A 22,960-nucleotide genomic window follows, 5' to 3' on the forward strand; every position below is an offset into this window, starting at 1 on the left:
AGAAGCACATCTAGAGCTGGGCCGCATTTATCTTCTCAATTAGAGAGATCGTTCCACATACTGAACAAGATTAACATGCTGCAACTTGAAAATCTGTGCAGCTTTTAGGTTCCCTACTGGATGCCAGCAGACTTATACTACCAGAGATCTGGAGATAACGACAGGGCATTAGACAGTCTCTAAATCACAGCAATTATTTTCAATGAGAATAAAATGAAGATAAAGCTGAAAATAGCATTGCACTTTAGAAAGAATGATTACAGGGCCTAAAACCTGAGCAGCTATATGTATTTTAGCAATACGCAAACTGCATGCTAAGCGGAGCCGGCGTTTGTCATCGCTGCAGCTGAGACCTGAAACAATTCCCCATGGCATGCACATTTTGAAAGTCCCCATTTGAAGCAATTAGTGGGAGGGTAGGTTCCCCAGCACACTATACACAAATACGGCCTTTTTGTGCTCACTGAGCAGAAGCACAGCTTCTGCTTTCTGCGCTCTTCTGTACACCCGCATCTGAAGCCCACTAAGTTACTGATGTGCCAGCTCCAATTAGGGAGGCCCAGCCCACCTCCAAGTGTGCCAGCATACCTGCATGGCCGCCTGTTTCCTTCTCCCTCTTTTTCTCTCTCTTTAATGTGAGAAAGTTACTGCCAAGAGATTAGCACTGCAGTGCAAAAATGATTGGGTTAAACAATTCGAGTTTTAGTTCTGTTCTAAAACATGCAACCATTTGCAGAGCTTAAAGTGAATTACAAGCACTAATTGTGTCTGACGGTGTGCTTGTGATGGCAGATAAGGAATATTTAAGCCATTTCACTGATAGGTAAACAAAAGTAAGTAGAAGTAATACATACAATTTCCCTCATGTGGAATATCTGTTTTGAGGGTGGGTTGAAAACTCATCATTTCTGAGTGCCTAGCACTATGTCCTATGTGAGAGAGAAGGGCTCCAAGAAAGTGCAGTGTCTGGTTATTAATTTCTGTACTGTGAGGACTTAGGATACTGTTTTCAAAATAACATCTGCTAAAACACACAAGCTAATAGATACATCTGCATTCACAGGAATAATGCAGCTCTACATTCAGAGTTCCACATGCAAATCTTGAATTAGTCTTCTAACAAGTTCATTATGTGCACGATGTCTAATTTGCACATGCTGTTTTGGCAACTGTCTGTACAATTTTCCACACGCAGGGCTGCATGCCTGCCCTTTGGAAACTGAAGCTCTTTAGCAACCCTTCACAGAAAATTCTCCACTTTTCTGCCATTGAATTAGGCTGATCTGAGACCGGTTAGTTCTTTTTTATGATTATTTAAAGGGAACCAACAGAGAATATTACAAATGACATCCTTAAAAATGTGTTGAGTATGATTGACTTTGAAATCACTTTAGTCTTCCAGTTCTTAAAGAGGTTTATTCTGATTAACTGACCTGAATGTTAACAGAACTGGAATTTTAATTTGTATTCAGACTGTAAGAATATCATCCACTCAGATGAGACAGTGTTGTTTAATTAGGTCTAGTAGTTAACGTAGAAGAAAGTAAATGTACTGCTAGAGGTTTGGAAGGCTGTGATGGGCTCCTGGGATTTGTGGGAGTTTGGAGAAGCTTAAAAATAAGAAGTCAGTAGTTTTAGGAATTAGAAATGAGCGCTTAGAAGGTATTGGAAAGGTTCTGCAAACTCTGCAGTCAGCATCTTTTAACTTCATGCTTCTCATTACTGTGATGACCTTGGACAGATTTAGAATTTTGAAATCCAATAAATAAAGTAAATCATCTATGTGGAAGGTCCTGTTGTTGTGATTCCCAAGAAAGCCCTCAGATGCTATGATAAATGATATTTACGGCATACTTTGTGTTTCACAAATGACCTCTGGAAGTGAGCGGCGATGGATGGCAGCCTTGGTGGCAGTAGAAGGATGCTCTCTTCACAATCACAGCCTGAATCTTCCCCATAGTTGATAAGATAACTTTGTCATCTTCTTTCAGATGACCATGCCCACATGGTTTAATATATTGTTCAGACTTTGCCTCTGCTTTTTTTTGGTGGTGGTGGTATTTTGGGATATTTGTTTTAATCAAAAGAAGCATTGCAAATGGGAGGCTGACATATTCTTGATGAAATGACAAGGCAAGCAGAAAGCCATACAGAGCTGACAATGTGAGACAGAAAAAGGGAACTATTCTTTAAAGTTACAAATGTGAAAATTGATTCAAGAACACTAGCTGTTTTCATTTTTTATTGCCATATATTTTAAGGACTCCCATGTTCTTCCAAACTGGAGTTTACATTCGGATATGGAAATACAATTAACACTTAAATTGACACTTTATGTCCTGTGGAGTGGAATTTTTCTGCTTTCAAATGTGAGCAATTTGTGAAGAAGCGCGGTGGCAACCAGACACCCAAGCATCTTCCATTGGGGTGAGCTGCAGGAGTCACTGCCGTGGTGAGTCGCTGTACTTGTCCATGCAGTCAGGCCTGCCTGCACCCAAGGATGCGGCAGTGGGCTGGCTGCTGGGGCCAGGGGAGCACTGTGCTCCACAGGGCTGCAAGAGAAGGGGTTTGCTGTGACCCTGCAGCACATCATCTGCAGAGAGGTTTTAAGGAGCACCATGACAGGGATCTCTGGGGACGTGGCTGAGGAGCGGTTGTGAGCAGGACGACATTTCTGTGAGCTTAGTTTGCATGAATTTGTCAACACTGTGGGAAAACATAGTACTCTGTGATGCATTTTTTGTGTATCTGGTTATCCACTGGATTTCTGTGCCATAACACAAGACTATTTGGAAACAGCCGTATTTTCAAACTCCATATTTACTTTTATTCCCTATGTGCGTGCATGTTCCCTGTGGTTTGTGTTAATGGCTGGCTCAGATGAAAGTCTGTGCTGCAGGAGATATTTGCTAGTGCAAAGGCCCTTTCTCAAACTACCTGAAGTAAATGGAAAGACTCCCCGTAGCAAAGCAGCACACACACACACATACCCAAAAACCAACTCCAAACACAGCTGTCACTGTTATTACAGCAATTTTGAGCCACTCGCCTAGCTGGAGTTGCAAGTGAGATGCATTTCTATAAACCACACAGCAAACACCCAGCACAGCCATACCCGAGTTCTCCACACAGGGCAGGGCCTCAGCACAGCACATTATTTGTGCAATGTGAATTTTCCAAAGCCAACACGACAACGTCTCCTTAGGAGGTAGGAAGGCCTGGAAAAGAAGAGGTGTTCTTGGTGCTGCCGTAGGATCACTGAATGTGGATTTCATTGTCATTACATTCTAGCATCACGGGCTTCGTTATCAAAATCCATAAACAGTGCTAAAACTAAGCCTGCATGGTGGGGCTTTGTAAACTCAATCTTGTGCGCTTAGACTGGAGGCTCATTTTATACCTCTACTCATGTAGTTGTGCAGTGATGCACTGTTTTCCATCAAGGTAGCAAAGAAAACCTCATTTTGCTTAGTAGAAAAGAAAGAAATAGAAAGAAAGAAATCAGAAGTCACAGCTCTGACATGGCAGAAACAAAGTCTTACTGTGTCAGTAGCAATGACAGACACGGGCTTCAAGTGAGAAGGATGAGCAAGATGACCAGAAGAAGGAAACAACCTGGTAAGACTTCTTGCAACCAGTGTATGCATTGCACTGGTGTGGTGCTGCACTGTGGCCTTCATTTTCCTGTATGTTTCAACAGCTTGCTATTAAATCCCTCCTTCCTTTACCATTGAATGACAATTATGTCACCAGTTTATGAGGCATTCTGGCACTGTGGTGCTGGAAAGCCAGAACAGCTGAGCGGGGAGCACATGGGATGTCCAGCTGAGTGCTGAGATGTGGAAACGCTGGGCAGAGTGGTCAGAAATATTCCCTCAGGGGATGTTGGGCAGTGCTGCTCCTCTGGGAAGCCGAGGAGGTGCAGTGTGCCCAGTTCTCCTTTTGTGAGGACATTCAAACAGGGATGCTTTTTCAGCAAAATGTCACAAAGCAGGAGAGCTACGTGGATGACATTCCTGTCCCTTGCTTCTATCGGCCCTTATTCAGAGAAGACATCTCTGAATGTCTCATCACAGAGCTCCTCCTGTCTGTGTTGGTGTGTGGGGAGTGGATGCAGCAACGCACTGTCAGGAGCACTGTGTGCCATGTCTCTTTCTGGAAACTTCCAAAAAAATGGAGACAAAATCTCAGGGTAAAGACAACAGAAAGTATCTGAACTTTAGATACCATGGGTGAAAAGAAAAGATGGAAAGAAGTGGATCGGTTCAGTCTGGGGGAAGAAAGGATTAAGGAAGAGCACGGCAACAGCCTGGTAGTGGGGAGCTGTAGACTGGAGGAGGATGATGGCTGGTAGAGGTAGGATATCTGCTTAAGAATAAATCAGCTTTATTTGCAGGAAGCAAAAAAGATTTAGACTGGATATTAGGAGAAGTTTTCCGCTTATTAGGTGAGCTGGGCAGTGGCACAGACTTTCCAGCATAGTTTGAGATCTCTTTGTCTAAAAGGATTTTAAGGCTGCGTTACTCACACGAAGGCAGAAGTACGCCGGTACCATCATACACAGGTTGTACAGAGCAGGGAGAGGAGGTGCAAAGTTTCCTTCCATTCATCTCTGTGCCCTCCTTATCAGAAGTGTGGGAGTCTGACCTCAGGAAGGTGCCACCCTACTGCTGTTCAAACACATTGCTAACGTGAGCCGGTTTCATTGGAATTGTGTCCTTCAGACAGAAGTGGGAGGTGGTGGGACACGGCTCACTGCTGGAGTTAATTATTTCAGGTGTTTGACTTTTTTGTGTGAGTAGTAAATCGTTTGGGTTTTTTGTACATCTTTTTGGAAGTCTGCATCAGAACGCAGATTTTGATTTTATTGAGATAAAACCTGAACAGAAATTTACCCCTTGGTTTTGAGGGAAATTCTGGATTCTTATTCTTGTTTGGAAATGAAGCACGTGACAGCAGCACTAAGCCAGACGTGTGAACATCTGTATGAGACTGCTTCACTGGTGGGGGATGAGAGAAAGGGATGGGAATGTCAGAGGATCCCAGGACTGAATGTGGCTGATGTTGGGACGAACTGCTCAGGACAGCAGTGGCAGAGAGGGCTGCTGCCTCACGCAAACACTGCAGCCCAGTGAGAGGCTCCATGCTCCTGGGCTGCCACCACGGGGCTGTGAGCAGCTCCCTTCAGAGCAAGCCCAGACTGGAGAGGTTCATTTGAGACATCATCAGCCATCTCCTCATGAAGTAATCAGCTAAAGAAATAAGACTGGGCAGATGAAAACCTTGGAAGGTAATAGAAGCTGGGGGAATGGAAGTTGGTGCCTGAAACAATTAAGAGTTCAGAGGTGAGTCAGAGAAAAAACAACTGCTTTTTATTAAAAATTCATTTCAATTTCATGGGCAGGCTAGAGAAGTAATTCCAGCACAGGCTGACTTCAGAGAAATGCCTCCCAGATAGCAGAGTGCAGAATAGCTAAACAGTACCGAGAAGACACCAGACAGAATTATTATCATCAGAGCAAACTTTTCCCGGCCGGACGTGCCCAGCTGAGGAGCACTGCAGGATTTCAGTGAGGTGTCCTTGATGCGGGGAAATTTACAGGCTCTTCTTGCAAAAAACTCCTCTCACCCAACTCTCCAAAATCATATCAAGTCTAATACCTCCGGAACCAATGATGCACCAGGTTTGCTGCATTACATCACCAGCACCCGGCTTCATTGGCTGCTCCTATCCCGAGGACAAGACATTCCTCCTTGTACCTTTCCAAAGCTGCTGCTTCTTAGGAATTAACTCTTCGAGGGGTGTCACCTAGGGACAGCCTGAATTCTTGACTGAGAAACATATTTGATATAAGGGGTTTTCAAACTCCAAAGGAGCAGCCACATCTCCTCAGATTATTCTTCAACCTTCACTGCAGAAAATGATCTATATATTTTCTTTCCTTCAGGAAAAAAAAGAATAAAGCAGTCAGTGACGTTGTAAAAAAGCAGAATAGTCTGAATCAGGAATACTCTGCAGCTTGACTAAATCAGGAATTTCTTAGGGAAAGAGAAGGGCTGCTGCAGCATAGCCAACCATTCATCTCACTGGTTAATTAGATTCATCGGTAGCGCTGAAAAAAAAAGACGCTGCAGATGCAGGTTAGCTCTGCCTTGATCCATCCGTACTGCTCTGTTTCAGCTCCCATCCAAAAATAGCTGATGGGCTCAGACTGCGGTGCAGGAAAAAGAGTGGGGTTCATCCCTGTGTGTATGTAATTCGTGCCGCTGTGTTCTTTCCCCTTTTCCCCTTTCCAAATTTCCAGTGTGCCTGGTGTGAGAAATCAGTTTCGTAAGATTACTGCCCCAAATGAGCTGACGAAAGCCATTGCATTCTAAGTAATTCGGTTATATAACTTTTTGTAAGAAGAAAAAAAAAAAAAAACGGGAAGAAAAAAAAAAAAACCACACAGAAAGATGCAAGGAAGTTTCTGGAAGATCATTTCTTGCCTAACTTTTTTTTTTTTTTTTTTCCTGAAGAAATGTTGTTCCAGGGAGTGTCTGACTAGTTCTGCAGCTTGGCAAAAAAGCCAGACGTTACCTCATAGCTGCGGCCAGACAGCCCATTTCTATGCCAGGCAACCACTGCAGAAGCACACAGCACAGGGCCCTGCTTGATTAGCACTTCTGCTGTTTCGAGAGTCCTGGAGTGTTTTTGTTCAAGGTGGGCTGCTGAGTGGGGACTCGGTGTGCTTTTGTGCAAAGGAGCGTGCAGGCAGGGAGGTGGGGGGGAGCGGGGGGAAGGGAGGCGAAGGGACACAATAGGGGAAGTCTGCATTCATATTCTGCGTTCACGTTATCTGCGGGAAGCAGGATCTGTTTGATGTGACCTGGTCTAACTAAATAAATAAATATCAGCCACCAATCGCCCAGTCCTAAAGGTCAGAGAGAAAGAGAGAGATGGGGAAACAAAGAGCCGTGATGACAGAGCAGGTCAAACTGAATTAAATGTCTAGTTGTCTCCCTTGTGCCTCATCCAATAGCTTTCTTTAAAGCAAGAGGGATCTTTTCTTCCCGTGAAAAAATTACCAATTCATCAGTGAGCTGGAAGGTGACGAGTGTTTGTAAACATTACAGTCAATATAATTTTCTCGCTGCCTGTCACTGTCGATTTACCTCGTTTAACTGTGTCATTTACCCAGCAAAACTGTGCCTGTATGCCGTATAGCACTAAGTACCAGGGTCCCTCCATAGGGATAGCTGCCCAACATCACTCTGAACCTTACCCCACTCCATGGCCCATGTGCTTCTTAGCGATGGCAGGGCACACAGCAGGGCATGGCACAGCCTGTGCTCAGCCCTGCACCACAGTTCCTCCTCCCAGCAGTGGCCCAGGGTGACTCCTTTGTGCAGCTGAGCTTTGGTTCAGCTCTCTGGAATGAGGACGGGCTGTGCGATGTGCTGGGGACGGAGCTGGTGTGGCCATGGAACACCCAACAGTGCGGTGACACTGCCAGGCACTGGGTGACCTCACCTGACACACTGCCTCCATTCCCTTAAACGACGGTAGGATTCAGAAGAGAAAAAGCACAATTTAATACTTTTATTTTGTTGTGTGTGGTCAGTTAACTGCTAATAAACTCACTCTTCTGAGGGTACTGCGTGATCGACAGAAAAGTTGGTCTCACCGAATGTATGGGTTTGAATAATCTTTAGTAACCAATTGTCCAGATGAGAGAAGTTACAGATAAAGATGTAAAATTCATTCATCTCTGTCGCATCCAAAATCTATGGGAGGATCAAACCCTTAACAGCTACTGCCTCTGAGTTGGTATCTGACCCCTGAGGCAAGACATGCATCCATGGGAGGAATGAATCAGACCTCGTTCAGGACAACTTCTGAAACTTCTTCCAAACCTTTTAAAAATGCTTTGGGCTTACCAAGGAAAGCAGAATCCCAGATTCTTAGGAACTTCAGCAATACTGTGTGTTAGTTTGGTAGAGTGAGAGGGACTAAAATGTTACACTAATAGACTCAGGGCAAAAGTGGGATCCTTCTGACTCAGTACAGACCAAGTCCCACTGCTGCATTCTAAGGCCCAACAAGACGTGTCAACACCGGAGTTTGGGAAACCACAGTGGCAGCATTTCCAAGATTTGGAAGAGGAGATGTGCCTCACATATTCCCAGCTTCATTCCCGTGGGCTGAGACTGGTAATTACAGGTACAGCACCAGGTCCTTCTGTTCTGGATGTCACCAAGGTCTCCTGGAGGGCTGCTCTGTGGAGGTACCACATCCAAAGCTTCTGGCTCTTGAGTGTGAGATGCATTTGTCACAGCCTGACAGGTTCAGATGTGGCACAGTCTGCAAAACCAGCAGCACTCATAGCAAGGAAACTGCAGCAGCCATGGGACAGTGCATAGCAGAGGGCACTCTGCCTCTGGAGTTCTTAGGGATTTCCAGAGGCTGTAGTTTACTGGCTCTGAGACCACTGCTTGGCTTTAAACCATTTGGCTGCTTGGTTGGACGTATCTAGCATGAGAGTGGTGTTTGTGGGAATGTGTGTCTGTGTCAGTAACAACCACTGTGTTTGCAGAGCTTTCCTATGGTGCACAACCCAGCTGATTCCCTGGGTGCCAGGGAGCAACATGGGGTGTGCTGGAGAATCCAGTTGCAGGGCTGCAGCAGGGCTGCGAGAGGAAAGGAGGGAAATTGCTCTTCTGTTCCCTTTTGGCTGATCCTTTTTCTCTAGGTGATGTGAACTGGCCGTAGCCCTCTACATCCTCCCTAGCTCTTCTCCAGATCACTAATAGAAACATATTTGAAATTCCATTTTATAGTCACCAAATCATTTCAGGGCCAAATTTCCTTTTTAGCATATTTATGTTTAGCATAGAGTTGAGCATAGAACTTCCTCAAAGTTTGGCCTGGTGCTTAATGACACACTAGTAACCCTTGGCACACGAGTGACTCCTAAGCCATTCCGGTTGCCTGCAGAGACCTGGCTGGGCACAAGAACCTCCCGAGGTACTGCTCACTCTCCCAGTGTGGCAGAAATACATGCTGAGAAAGCACAGATGGAGGAATGTAAGGCATTGCAGGTCAAGGTACACAGTTCACACCTCAAGGACGGTCTCACCTCCAAGCATCAGGCTCATCTCACACTGCTGTGTGTAACCAGCCTGCACCACAACTGACAGAAGGATGGCTTCCTTCAGTGGGAGTGGGAAAGGCTCGTTAAATATATTTATGGGATACAGTAGAAGAGACATTAAAAAGTAGAAATCCCTGACTCTAACCAGATCCTTCCTCCCAGACAAATTGGAAGCAGTCGGAGAACTGGAGACTTGACAGAAGATGGATAGAAATAAGAATCAGCCCTTCTTACCTCAACCAGGAATGGCAAAGCCATCAGTCCCAGATGCGGTCAGGAAAGGGCTGGGCTGGACGTGCAGGGGAACGGAAGGAGGGGTTGCTTATTGCTGCATCTCGGTGTGGATGCTACAGGTTGAGCTGTACACATAGGCATTGCCCACTAGGAAATAGGTATGGATGCAACTGCAGTTTCCTTAGAAGGTAACAGAGATATTAACATTAAAGAGTAGATATTGTTTAGATTGTTTGGGTTGGGGGGGGAGAGAAAGGAATGAGAGAAGAGAGAGCTATTTGAGAAGAAAAAGGATTTATTAGCATTTGAGAGTGGGGATCTAGAGAGGCTGGAATGGGCCTGCTATGTCATTATGGGCTGCACTTGGAGATGTTTCAGAGAGTAAACTAGTAATAGAAATATTTTATAGGCCACCTGACCAGAAAGAACAACTGGACTGTGAAATGACTGTGCAAATAAAACAGGCATGTGAAAAGGAGAGAGTGGTAGGAATTGAAGATTTTAACTACCCAGGCATAGGCTGGAATACATTAAAGGGAGGGAAGTGAGGCTGGAGTTATGTTTGCAGATCAGATGCAGGCCTGCTTACTAATTCAGTCTGAGCATCCACTGCATGGCTTGGGTATTGCAGAGGGACTGCACGAGGACATGCACAATGGGGAGAGCCCTGGGGAGGCAGCTTTGACAGGCTCCAAGGGAAGGGATTTTAAGAAGCAAAATAAAAAGAAAAGAAAAAAAGGAATGGGGGGTTAAGTCTGAGCTTGAATTTCAAATATTTGGGATTTACTGGGCTCAGAGTTCCACAGAAGCAATTGGTCGTGTGTCTACAACTGTCAAATCATGACTCACTAATTAATTGAATCGTATGATGGTGGCCCAGCTTTACCCCAGTTAAGCTCTGGCTGCCATTGCTCAGGGCTGGGGAAAGAGGGCCTATAATGAAATGCTGGCCCCACTGTCACAAGTGGTAAAAGTCAGACTTGATTTAACGAGGCCAAGACTTCATGCCTGATGCTTGCGCTCACATAAAGCAGGATGATGAGAAGGGGAAATGGAAGTATAAAGCTGGCTGCAGGAGCTGGGGGGGCTCTGGTAGGAAGAAGGGCAGTGGTTCCATTGCCTGTCATGTACAACTCTTAAAGAGTGGAAGACCCACCAGTAGAGGTAACGATTTCACATCATTAGGAGTAAAGCTTGAAATTGTTAGTGTCTGCTTCTCTGCGAGCACAACCAAGAGAAGGGTTTGTTCACCCAAAATGGCTTAGGTGGCCACGTTCCCCTGTGCTCCTGGAGATGTAAGCACCTCTCCGTGTGAGAATGAGCAGCAGGTTTGGAGCAGCAGGTTTGGGGGCTGGTGCTTACCAGCAGTGCTGCTGAAGGCTCATGCTCCTTGTTAAGAAAGCCTGAAGTAACTTTGTAGGGACAGGGCTGCCCCCAGAGCTTCAGTACTAGGATGTACAACCTGCTTGTGCTTAGAAGTACTGAACTACTGTGAAAATGTATGGATTTTATTATTATCATTGTTGTTTGGAGACTCCTGCCTTGCTGTTTCTTTCTGACTGAATCAAAAGTACTCTACCCAGCTATGTATGAACAGGACTGTGATTTTATTTATTTCAGTGGGAGTAATATGGATCAATTCTGGGCAGGGTTCTGCGTGTCTGCATTTATAAAATGGACAAGGAATAGCTAATTTTGAAATATACCTGTCATGAATCATTTGTTGTTTCCTTATAACCCATATACTTGATTTCATCTCGTATTTGCTATCTAATAGAAAAGAAGAAACAAAAAAAGATAAACAGCTTAGCAGGTAACTTTAAGAGGTTTTAGAAACTTGCACATGACTCTAAAATAGCTGCAGATAGGACATATAAAAGGATGTGAATTTTACTACAAGTGTAGAGCTACTGTTCAAAAAATAGCCTTCTCATTCTGTTTCTTTGCTCCTTTGTAATTTAAGAGACATGTATTTAGAGTGTGTGGGTTTTGGGGAAGCAGAGGGAAGAGGTTGTGAAGAGTGAAAAAAGAAACCCCAACCTCCTGACACCAATGGGTGCCAATGAATCACAGCTGTTAGTCACCACTGCTGCCTGTGTGAATCAATAGGAGACTGACTATTAAATAAAGATTCAGCCTTTGTATAAAGTATTACCTGATAACCAGCCAGTCTGCATTCTCTGAACACCTCATGAAAGGCTCAGGCTGAGACCTCCAAAGAGAGACAGGTCTGCACGCAATCATTTAGCAGAAGAAGCAAAAGCTGAATTTTAAGAGTCTTTATAAAAATAATAATAATAATAATCTGATATTAATATAATTTCAGTTTCTAATTGAATGAAAATGAGTGCTCCAGTAAAATCAGTTGAAGCACAAAGGCTACCAGAGAGGAAGGTAATTATATTTGTGTTGCAAATGCTTGCTTAGCGAAGTGAAGCCCTCTGTGGCAGGTGTCCAAACACACAGAGGCTGCAGGCTGTGAGCCACTCGGGGTGCAGCACGGAGGGCAGAAGTGGACCCTGTGCTCACGCTGGGCAGGACGAATCCCCATTCCTGAAGCCCCCACGCAGCTCTGGGCAGCAGCAGCCACCAGCCCAAAAGCTGCAGTTTGCAAGCTATGTGGGATCATATTTGTGCACAGCTCTGGATTTTGCTGGCATCCAGAGCCAAGGGCGCATCAAGGTTGCAACTACTGTTTACAAAATGTTGAAACAAATACTGAGGTCCTTTCTCCTTTCTTGCAGATGAAAGTTGTCCTCCTCCTACCTCCCCAGATACCTCTGAAAATTTTCCAAATTCAGACAGATTTTCCTTCAGGTGCTGTTATTTTTGGAGGTGAGGAGATGCGCATTTGTTCATTAAAACTGAAATTGTTCAAGAAGCACAAATGTGATCTGTGACAACTGTATCTGAGACACTAATCCACTTTTCCACCTTCTTTGGTGGAGGGTGTTCGTCCAATCCCAATGCTGACTGCTCATTAGAAGAATTCCCTACAGACTGCTGGGGAGTAAGAAGGAGATTTTTTAAATCCCACTGAACTTGAAACACCAAGAGGTGATGGGTATCTCCAGTCTGATTCAGCTGGAGAGGCTGTGGGGGCTCCGCTATGAACCCGGTCACAGTTCTCAGATCTCAGGACTCCAAGCAGCAGATGATCTCCCAGTACCTAAAATCCAGGTGTTAAAGCAGCAGTGACCTCCCAAAGGCTGCTGACGTGTGCTCAGAGAGAGGCAGCCTGGAGCTGGGGTCCAGAACTGCTGCTGATGCTGCAACCAATGCAGGGTGGGCTCTGGGCCCCAGCCATCCCTCTGTGCCCACTCCTCCTGCAGCCTGGGAGGGGCTGCATTTGTTCTGCAGAGCCTGGCACCGAGCTGATGCTCAGAGTCATTCAACAATAGGAGCAAAATGTTGAATAATGTTCCTCTTTAAGGTGTGGAAAGGGCTGCAGGCCTGGAGAGGGGCCACTGAATTTGACTAAATAAACTTAGCAGAATAGGAAGGTTTTCAGCAATTATTGGCTCATTTTTTTTCCCTCAGGCTTTCTAACCCATCACTTCAACTTACTGGCTTAAGCCACTCCTTTCGCCCACATCAGATTTTGCCTTGGGCCATTCTGCTGCTCCTGACAGCTGTCTAGGGCAAAAGGAAATCACCCCACCACAGATGTTTTCTCATAACTTCATAACAAGGGGATCTGAAGAAGTCAAAACCTCGGAGGTTCAAACCCGGCTTTAAAAAGCGAGATAAAATTAGGACCTGAAAACCAAGCATTGCCCTCTGCCACCTGGGCTGTGTATCCTGTCGGGCTGCCACGCACGCAAATTAACAGCAATTAGCAGCAATTTGGAAATGGTTACCTGAACTGCTGAAGTCATTGTGGTAATGAGATGCCAAATCACAGCCACTCTGTGCTGCTGTTTGTAGCTGGCTGGAAAGGGATGGGATGCAGCGGTGCCTGTGGGGGTCTGCAGCCAGCAGTGCTCCAGCGCGGCATCGCCGCTGTGCTCCACGTGTCCAGGGTTTGCTGAGCACCTGAAATCTGCTGATTAAAGGGTGTCTGTGAGGGGGTGACACCAAAGGGACTGGGAACAGAGCATTGCAGCTCCGTGGTGCTCAGCACTGCTGGGCCCTGCAACAGGTGGGTTAGGCAATGACTAGAAAATCATAGGAACCCACGCCATCTTCTCAAGCAGACAAGCTAGCAAACAAATGATGAGAAAAGAAAAGCAAATTAATGAGCAGCCAGCTCTGGAGGGACTTTTGTTTTCTCTGCAAATGGGTGCATGGGAGTCTTGGGACTGCTTCAGGAAAGTCAGGGATCCTTTAAACTTCAAAAGGTTGAAGGATCTGCCTGGATCAAAATGAGCTGCCTTCTAATTCCTTTCTGTTTTATTTAGACCTCTCCTCCTTTTGGATCTCTAGGAAAAAGATACCCTTATTCTTCCATATCTCTGTTTCCAGAGAGGAGAGGAGCAGTGAGAAGGTTGGTGCCTTAGTGACCGACTGGCAGTCTGAGCTGCTAAGAGATGGAGCGACCTGCCCAAGGTCACAGGGAATTCTCTCACTCTGGATTTTCAATACAGCATCTGCTCCAGCACGAGCCAGCTTTGAAGAGTTTATTTCACTTCTCCTGTGGTTGCTTTTATATGACGACTTTCCCTTTTTCCTACAATTACAAGCACTCAGCCCAAACACCTGATTTAGAGGAAAGCTGGTGTGCTTTTCCTAGAACCAACTCTGCCTGCACACTGCAGATCTGGGCCTTTCTGTCTTCCTCATTCTTTCTGCAGACTTGTGTTGGGAAATGCTGAGGGGATGTTCCCATAGCTCTGAGATGCACTGCCCACTTCTGATTTCAGTCTCCAGCTGTGATGTGTGGCTGCAAGATCAGCTGCACACACTGACACACACATTCTCCCCTTTCTTGCTGTGTGTTCACACACTCACATCTCACTGGAAGAGAAGTGGAGGCTCCTGGTGCTGCTCCAAGGTGCATCCAAGAGGGACAGGAACAAAACTGCAAGGCAGCAGCTACCAGCTATTAAAAAGCGTAATTAAAAATTTCATTACTTCTGAAAATAGTAGTGTCACTGGCTAGACATGCAAATCCCATCGCAAGTCAAGTCAGAAATTCAGGTTTCCAGGAGCATTGAGGATGGTGGAGATGGGGATGGGATGCCGGTAAGGTGGGCAGTGGGTGCCGCACCCTTCACCTCCCAGACCGCCGTCGTTCCCAGCAGGCTGTCTGTCCGTCTGCCTTCCTCCCATCTCCGTACTTCTCTGGCAGTCGCAGTCGCTGACTCTTACTGGCATTGCCCAGCAGGCGCGGGGGGCTGGAGCACGTTCCCTCCCTTGTTACAGCTGATAAATGCAGCCCTATTAAAATACCATCTCATCCTCACACTAGATTGCAGTCTAAGATAATATGTGTTTTTCCTATATCGTTTATACAAGAAAGATTATGCTAAATGCCAGACCCAGTAAATATTTCAAGATCCACTGCGTTGCTGAGAACAGTTTCTCCCCGGGCATATGTTTCAGAGCCAAAGAAAACACTTTTAAAATTTCCTTCCTGTTTAATTTTTTCAAAGGGCATTTTCCCTATATCTCTTACTGAAATAACAAGTTGTCATGTTCCATGATCTTATTACAGTTGCAGATGTAACTCGGCAGGGAATCTGCCCAAGTTTACACTGAAAATCATAAGACCCCGCTTCTGATCTTTTTTTATCAGCTTAAATCTTTCAGTGGTGTAAGACTTCCAGCTTTTACCTCATTGTAATCAGAATGAGAATTGCTCCTAATTATAACACTTAAGTCCTCTGTCGTGCTTTACACTTTCCAAGCTCTCTCTATCCATCAATTAATGAATCCCCAAAGCAGTATTACGTTCCCACTGAAAAAATGGGAAACCAGAGTGGGAGTGTGAGGGCAGAGCGCCAGAGGGCAGAGCTGGCAGAGCAGCACGTGGCATGCAGTGGGGAACCAGCAGTGCCAAGAGGTGCCATTGGGCTCTGCTGGGTTCATGGCTGGGTGATGGGTTAGAAAAACCCATTGCTTTCATCAGAAGGGGGTCAGAGCAATGGCCTGGTGCCACAGGTACAGCCTTGGAGCAGTGAGACCCTCCTGAAGGTGTCTGTATACAGGGAAGGACATGTAGGTAAGGCCGTGCATCTGAAATGAGAATGAACCCGGTTCCAATCCCAATGCCTTTTTGCAGTTTGCAGCCCAATCTCTCTGCAGTCCTCCTGGCCTACCTGTGCTGGGACATGTCCTGTTCTGATGGGTCACTGTGAGCTGTGCTGCCAGGGCTGTGGAACAAAAGCTGTGCCCACACAGAGGTGTGAATCCAGAACAAAATAAGCTTCACTCCAGAAGAAGGTGCAGGTGAGAATTTTACTCACCTCATCTACAGTGGATTAATTACTGTGGTACATCTGTTCTGGGAAGGTATTCCCCTGTCAGTAAGCCCATGGAGAGTAAAGGCGAAACGTGAGCTTGCGAGGGATTAGAGGGGGATGCTTAAAAGTTCAGCTGCGCTTCACTTAAAGGAGTTGAAGCCTTTGGAGGTTTCCCCATCGCTTCTGGTGGAGGTCAGATTGCTTTTATCAGAGAATGAAAAGGACTGAGATGCAGATTTTTTTCTTCTGAAGTTGGTTGAGAGGGAAAAACAGAATTGACTTGAAGAGGAAAAGCAGGTTACATGGATTTTAGCTAATGGGACTTTGGAAGGTGTGAGTCATTAGGAAAGAAGAAGGGGAAAAATAATTTTCACTAGTCGCTATGCATAATGCAGAACAGTTGTTCCTCTGTTTATTTCTGTTTTCCAGCACTGAAACTGTTGGCACACTCCATTGTGAGATGGGGATTGTGCAAACTCCAAAGAGAAAAGCAAACAGGCACCAATACAAAAGCAGCTGCTTCCAACTGTAACACCTGACACAACGATGTTAAACAGACCTAAGAAGGAGGGACCATTAAATGAGACGTATTCTTTTAGCTTTCACTTCCTGAAGGGTTGTTGGGTGGTTTTTTTTCTGTTGTTGTTCAGTGTGTTGTGTTTTTTAATGACTGGAACCATTGCACTGGACTGGAAGTGCACACAAGGAGTGGGCAGAGATAAGGGGATGTCCCATTTCTCCTCTTGTATTGCAGAGTTTGAAAATTGAAAAAAACTTCATTAAAATAGAGACAGTGTGAGATGCAGTGGTTTATTCTTAGCACATTTAAAATTTTGGTTCAATATTTCATTCCTATAATTCTCTTACGTGCCTTTCTTAAGAAAAACTGATGCTCCAACACAAGCACACCTGCTGTGCTTGTGCCCCTCCTGGCAGTTCTCTCCTGCCCATGTGGGTTTTTTGTCCCTTTCCCCAATTTCTTTCCTTTTTAAACTCCCCCACGCTGATTATTGTCATATTGTTCACATTGTTGCCTACGCTGCCATCAGCCCTTTCAAGGAAATGAACCTAGAAGCAGCCAGGTCTGCTCAAGTGGTGCTGTCTGCTGAAAGTGCCTCTGGTCATGGCTGCTTTTCTCAGAAGAACCATTCTGAGTACATGAATCACTGCTTGCTCTGACCTGCCTGCTGCTTCTTGTTGTTGTTTGGAAGGGATTCACAGAGCAGAGTCACGCAGCGATGTCACAGCACTCCCCTGGGCTGCCAAGCAGCTCCGTCACACCGCGCAGTGCCATTCTGGGCTCTGCTGGAGCCCACGTCCCCAATGCTGCTGTGTGCAGACAGCTCTGTGCTGGGGGCTGCGAGCCCTCGGGCCAGGGCTGGCTGTGAGCTGGGCTCCCACAGCTCTGTCTGAGCATCTTGAGTGCCAGTGTTCCCAGGGCAAAGCCCTCCCCAGGTTATCGTGTCCTCTGTTTCTCTCCAGTTATTCTACAGAACAGGACAGTCTCTGCATGGCAGTGATCCAAAGCTTGCTGGGCTGGAGATGGTTTGCTCAAGGACCTGAGGGCAACATCAGTGCTGCGTGCTCTGGTCAGCCCTGACTGGAGCTCCCTTGAATGCTGGAGGCCCTTCCCCTGCAGGCAGTGGGGCACAGCATGGGGTCCGGTACCCTTGGAGCTGCACTCCTTGGCAGTGCCCCATGCTCGAGGGCTTTGAGCCCCGTCTGTCTGTCTGTCCCCAGGCTCATGAGAGGGATAGGAGAGAAGCTCAGGTCCAAATGCAGATTCCAATCTCACGTACAAAGGAAAGATGATGTTAGGGACATTTCTCTTCTTGTGTATCCAGCCCCAGCCTTGAGCTCTCTCCATCCCACAGTTGCTCTCCCCTACCACAGCCATGTACCTCTCACTCCAACTTTAATACCCACATTTATTTTCTCCCAAAGTTTAGCTCGTCTACAACAGAGGCTCGAGCTTGCCTGTATGTGCAGGGCTGGGCCAGCAGAGCCATTCGGACGGGCTGAGGGAAGCCGGCCAAGCAGGTCAGAGAGCACAAAGCCTTCATATGCTTCTGTGAATTGCTCTCATGGTTGGTGAAACAGGCAGTTCGGGGAAAAAAAAAAAAAAAATCTGTGTCTGTGTATGTGGAAATCTTTGTAGCTCCCGTCTAGACCTTCCCTGCTGTTCGGGGAATGAGGGAAACTGCAGCCGGAGCTGCGAGCCTGGGTGAAATCATAATAGTGCCATTGACATCAGGCTGTGCACAGCCACAGCGCCTGGCGGGGGAAGCGGCTCATGCAGCCGCTGCTGAGGGACCCCGGCCCACATCAATAGTGCTGCTTTCCCACTCAACAGCCAAAATACCCATCGGGAGTCCCCCAAGCTTTCAGTAGGTCCAGGAGAGCTGTAGATCAGATGTTTTGTAAGTAAACAGCACTGCAGCACCCCATTTATACAGGAACGTGTGTGCGGTGTGATGGGAGTCGCTTTTGCTTCCGTAGTGCCATCAATGCTCTGCAGTTCTGATGTGAGAAAATAGCAGGTGGCACCTTGGAGGCTGAAACACGTCGAGGTTGGCCGAAGTCAGTGTGTTGAGCCATATGTTGACCCAAATCGCCGGGAGTCTGTGGGTTTCGTGTCCCAGCTTTGTTGCTCTCAGGCCCTCCCTCGTGTTTGTCAGGCTGCCAGGACCTGATGTCTGGCAATTCCCACCCCGTCTGCCACCCTGTCCCAGCGAGCTGCCTGCTGGAACAGGAGCCTTCAGCTTCTCGTTTTGAAATCACTTTGGGCTTTGAACTTCTTTTTTGGGTGTTTTTTAAAATCTCAGCTGAAAAGAATGAAAAGCCTGTATCCAAAAAAACTGTTGGCAGTAAATGCAGTATTTTTTTTTTTTTCTGTTTTCCTTTATTATTTTTTTTAGTTTTTCTCCTTTTTTTTTTTTCTTCTGATTTGAGAGTGCTTTAAAACAAACTGGAGTCAGGCAGAACTGACATTACAGTGCTATTATCCTCTTTTTCTTTCATTTTCCTGGCAACGAAGCATTGCATTTCCTGCATCCTGACTTCCCCAGAAAACATTTCCAGGGCCTCCTTTTCCTCAGAATTGCACCCCAGCTCCCCAGGTTGTTCCTGTATGTACCAGATTCATGACATCAGCTCCACCATTCTGTCTCTGTGGCTGCAGAAATAGCAAGGTGGTGACTCAAAACGAAAAGCGCTTTCCAAGTGGTTATGTTGTATTTAGTATATTAACCACCACCCCTCGGAGGAGGCGGATGAAAGTGGGGGAGGAAGAGGTTGTTCTGGAGATTTTGTGAGAAACTTCTTTGAGTGACAGCATTCTGTGACAGATCCCAAATGCAGTGCTTCTAACTGGCTCCTGAATTTGCTTATCTGTTGGCAAATCTCCCCAGCCTGCTGCCTCTCTCCTCCCTGGGAAACTGAGACATTGCAAAGGAGCTGCAAAAGAGGCACCCAGCACAGTGCTGTGATGGCACAGGGACGTGCAGTGACCGCACTCCGATTCCTTCCTGCCCTGATTGCTTGTCCCCGATTATTTTCTGAGCCACTGCTGACTTTTAAGACCTGCTGCACGGCTAACTGATGGGAAATAAAGCCTTTATAAGTGCTACTGGCAGTAGTGGTGGGGGAGGATCTTATTATAAAGCCTTATGTGGCACGCTGGCCTACGCTATAACTGTGTGTTTCGATTGTGCTCTGCAAACTTTGCCCCTGCAGACTGATGGAAAATGGCTAGATGGAGCATGGATTCATTTTCTAAAGGAAATGAGGATATAAATTCATTTAAGAAATGACACGCCAATTTTTCTTGCTCCGTTTTCCTCTCATAATAAACGGTACAGCTGCCAGGAATTTTTGTGAAAATAACACTTCCTTTCTTCTTCTTTTTTTTTTTAATCCTGCTCAAATGTTATAAAATATCCAGAGCCAGTTTTATCATATTTACGATCTCAGCTGAGGTAAACCTCACTAAACAAATGAGGATCTGTCCCCATTGACTGCTGACAATGATAGCAACGTAGACTGCAACATTACTTCACCAAAACCAGGAGAAAATATATAACCCATTTACTTAATGGACTGAGCTATAATGTCATCAGTTAAGTGAATCCTGTGAATAAAGAACAAGATGAAGTAATTGCTTCCAAAACATTTACGGAATGAAGTAGAGCTTCACAGTGACTGGTCTCCTGGGGTCCCACTGATAACCTCTTTTGAGCAAAGTTTGTTCTTCTGTGCTGCAGGGATCCTTTCCTGGGTGTCTGAAGGTGTTTGTTCACTCACTGGCATTGAAGAGGCAGCTGTGATCCAAATCCACTGGCTCACGGGTTGCCATCTTAGTTTGGTTTAAGCACAGCAGCTGGAATTAGAGCCTCCTGTAACCACCACACATTAGAATTACCACAGGGCGCAGTGCCAAGCATGGTTAAGCTTGTAAGGGGGTATTGTAAAGTCTGCATGCCTTGAAAACACACTGGTCTAATGACCTCCAGAAGTCAGGCTGCTTGCCCTGCATCCCACAGATGCCCTGCGGGGCTGGGAGGTCACTGCTGGGCTGGGTGCTGAGCAGATGTGGGAGGTTGGCTGCTGGGGCACTGCACATCCTGCTCTGGTTCTGTACCAACCTGCAGGTTGGCGCAGCGTACAGCAGCTATAAATGCAGCCACAGCAGGACCAAGAAGTGACACAAAGCTGCAGTCTGTATCCCAGCTGGGACAGTTTCAAAACAAGTGAAGGAATGCTTCTGGGCTAATGTTGCAGTGGTCATTTTTGGACTGCTGTGGGACAGCAGCAGGAGCGCAGTCTGCAGTATGTGCAGCTGATCTTCCACTTGCTTTGGCTTTTGTCTTGAGAGGCAAATGAATGGGAGAGAAAAAGCAGTGAGCCATCTCACAGCACAAGCAGAGAACGAAGGGCTCACCTGTCACGATGTGGCTTGGTGACCTCTCCATAAAGACTCTCTTTGCTTCAGGATTTCAGGGGTGTTGAGTTCATCTGGGGATTTTTCTGTTAAGAAACATAAACTGTGGTTTGAAATACCATTTCTTCTCTTTCTCTGACGAGTTGTTTTCCTGAATCCTTGCAGTTCTTGATGGTAACCCGTGACAGAGAATCAGAACATCAAGTTGGAAGGGACATCTGGAGATCACCCAGTCCACTCAGGGCAGGGTTATATTTGAAATCAGATCAGGCCAGCACCAATAGTTTACACTTGGCTGTCATTTTGTAGAGCTTTCTGCCTCTGTAGCCCCACAACGAACAAATGTAGCATTTGGTACAATGGATGAGACAGGAAGGTTCAGCTCATGAGACGAATCAGCTGTGTGCAGGACAGCCCACTGCTCGGTGGCAGGGCACTTGGCAAGGGGCCCATCCCTGATTGCCATCTCCCCTCCTGTCCCCACCGCTGGGCTGCTGAAGGCCGTGGGACCCGCACCATTGTGCAGAGCATGAAATGAGATGTTTGTGAGGCTGTGCTGTGGGGTCAGAGACCTCGGGGTGGGGGTGGGAACGGGAATTGTTCAGCAGCCGTACTTACTAAGCAAAATTAAGAACCCTTCCTCGGTCCTAACTCTCCTTCCTTATCCTTTGCACAGTGCCCCTGTCTGCCCTTTTCATGTAATTTTTATATTTCCCTCAGCAATATTATTTGCACGATGTTTTTTTGTTGTTTTTTTTTTTCCCCACATGCTTATTTTTGCTGGATGCTTCGCATTGGCTGAAATGCTGAGTTCTTTCCATCTAACTTAGAGGTTTCTGGTCTTACATCTGCTCTGGAAAATTTTAAGTGCTTAATTAACATGCAACTACTGGAAAGGAAGAGAAAAAGGAAATAGACGATGATGTTCTTTTTGTCTGACAGAGCGGAGAGCCATGCACTACAACTGCAGGAAAAGGGGTTCATCAGGAGATCTGGGTCCCAGCCCAGCCCTGTGCTGGGTGCCAAGCAGTGCCCGATCTCCTGAGCCTCCTTGCCCACCTCTTGCTATTGCGTCTCGCTCTTCTTTCCCATTCCCTTCTTATCTGCTGAGATGGTGAGCAGCTTAGGGCAGGCATCAGCCAGCCCAGAAAGGTTCCTAGCAGCGCACCTGCCTGCAATGCCTTTGTGCTCAGTGGGGAAGAGAGACCCTTCAGAATGGTCCTGATCTAAAGTGGGATAAATTTCAGCCCCAAGGAAGCCTTTTTCCCTCCATTTGCTGCAGAGGGAACCTAAAACTACTGTGTGACCAACCTGGACAAAGAGAAACTTGTGGGAATCTGCAGGCTAGAGCAAGCAGCTCAGTAACACCTCAGTGTAACAAATTATAATGCTAGGAAAAGCTACTTCTTATGGGTTTCTTATACACAAAGACTCTCACTGCTGAATATCACTATCAAAGCAAGTGGAGCAGAAATGACTCGAGCTCTTTTTTTAACAGCAGAGATGGACTGTAAGCAAAATCCAGCACTGTTCTTCTGGGAACAAATAAACAGGCAGGGATCTCTGTTAGAGCAATGCTTATGGAAACCGGGAGGAAACTTAAGGCCCGACACTTTGTTTGCAAGGAAAAGGAGAAGAATGAAGGTGCAGGGCTGGGCGTGGGGTTTGCCCTGTTGAGTTCTCTTCAATGGGGGTGAATGCTGTGCACAGCTGTGCACTGTGAGCTGCCTCACTACAGCCAGGCTGCGTGGAAGAATTATTTGAAGGGGAAGGAACTGTGTGGCATTTAGCTGCCTGGCTTCTAAACACAAAGCCTTGTGGGATTAAGACTGCAAAATGCTGCACACCAACAAAATGTCTAATTAGAAAAGAAAAAATAAAATTAAAAAAAAAAAAAAAGGAATTCCTACCCCCAAACCTTTCCGTAGGCCTAAGAGTCTTGTGAAATGTAGTGTTCTAGGAGAAAACTGCAATAACAAAGGGAGATGGAAGTCAGTAAGGGATTTTAAAAGCAGCCACCGCTGGGTGGGACAGCAGGGCTGTTTGCTGGACGGCTGGGACCATCTCTCTTCAGCTACCTCCATCACTATACATATTTCCATGCTGCTCTCTCTTCCCTGCCCTATTTCCCCTTATCTCTGCTCCTGTTACATCTCTTTCCATTAGATTACTTTGGATAGCTACACTTTTTTCTTCGAAAAGCACGTACTCCTGAAGATAACCTGTCATTTGCCAGCCTGCTGGGTTAT

The 22,960-nt window shown here is 46.2% G+C and overlaps 1 long non-coding RNA gene across 1 annotated transcript; it reads right to left on the reverse strand.

Annotated features, from left to right (window-relative positions):
- Positions 1 to 19,928: 19,928 nt before the first annotated feature.
- On the reverse strand, positions 19,929 to 21,116 carry LOC149915636 (uncharacterized). The gene is made up of 2 exons (XR_016471873.1): positions 20,712 to 21,116; positions 19,929 to 20,166 (listed from the first exon to the last, which is right to left on the reverse strand). It is a non-coding gene; the product is annotated as an uncharacterized LOC149915636 (long non-coding RNA).
- Between the last annotated feature and the right edge of the window lie 1,844 nt (positions 21,117 to 22,960).

Source organism: Phasianus colchicus, chromosome 17 (assembly GCF_987193195.1).
Source record: "Phasianus colchicus chromosome 17, bPhaCol1.hap1.1, whole genome shotgun sequence".
NCBI classification, from domain to species: domain Eukaryota; kingdom Metazoa; phylum Chordata; class Aves; order Galliformes; family Phasianidae; genus Phasianus; species Phasianus colchicus.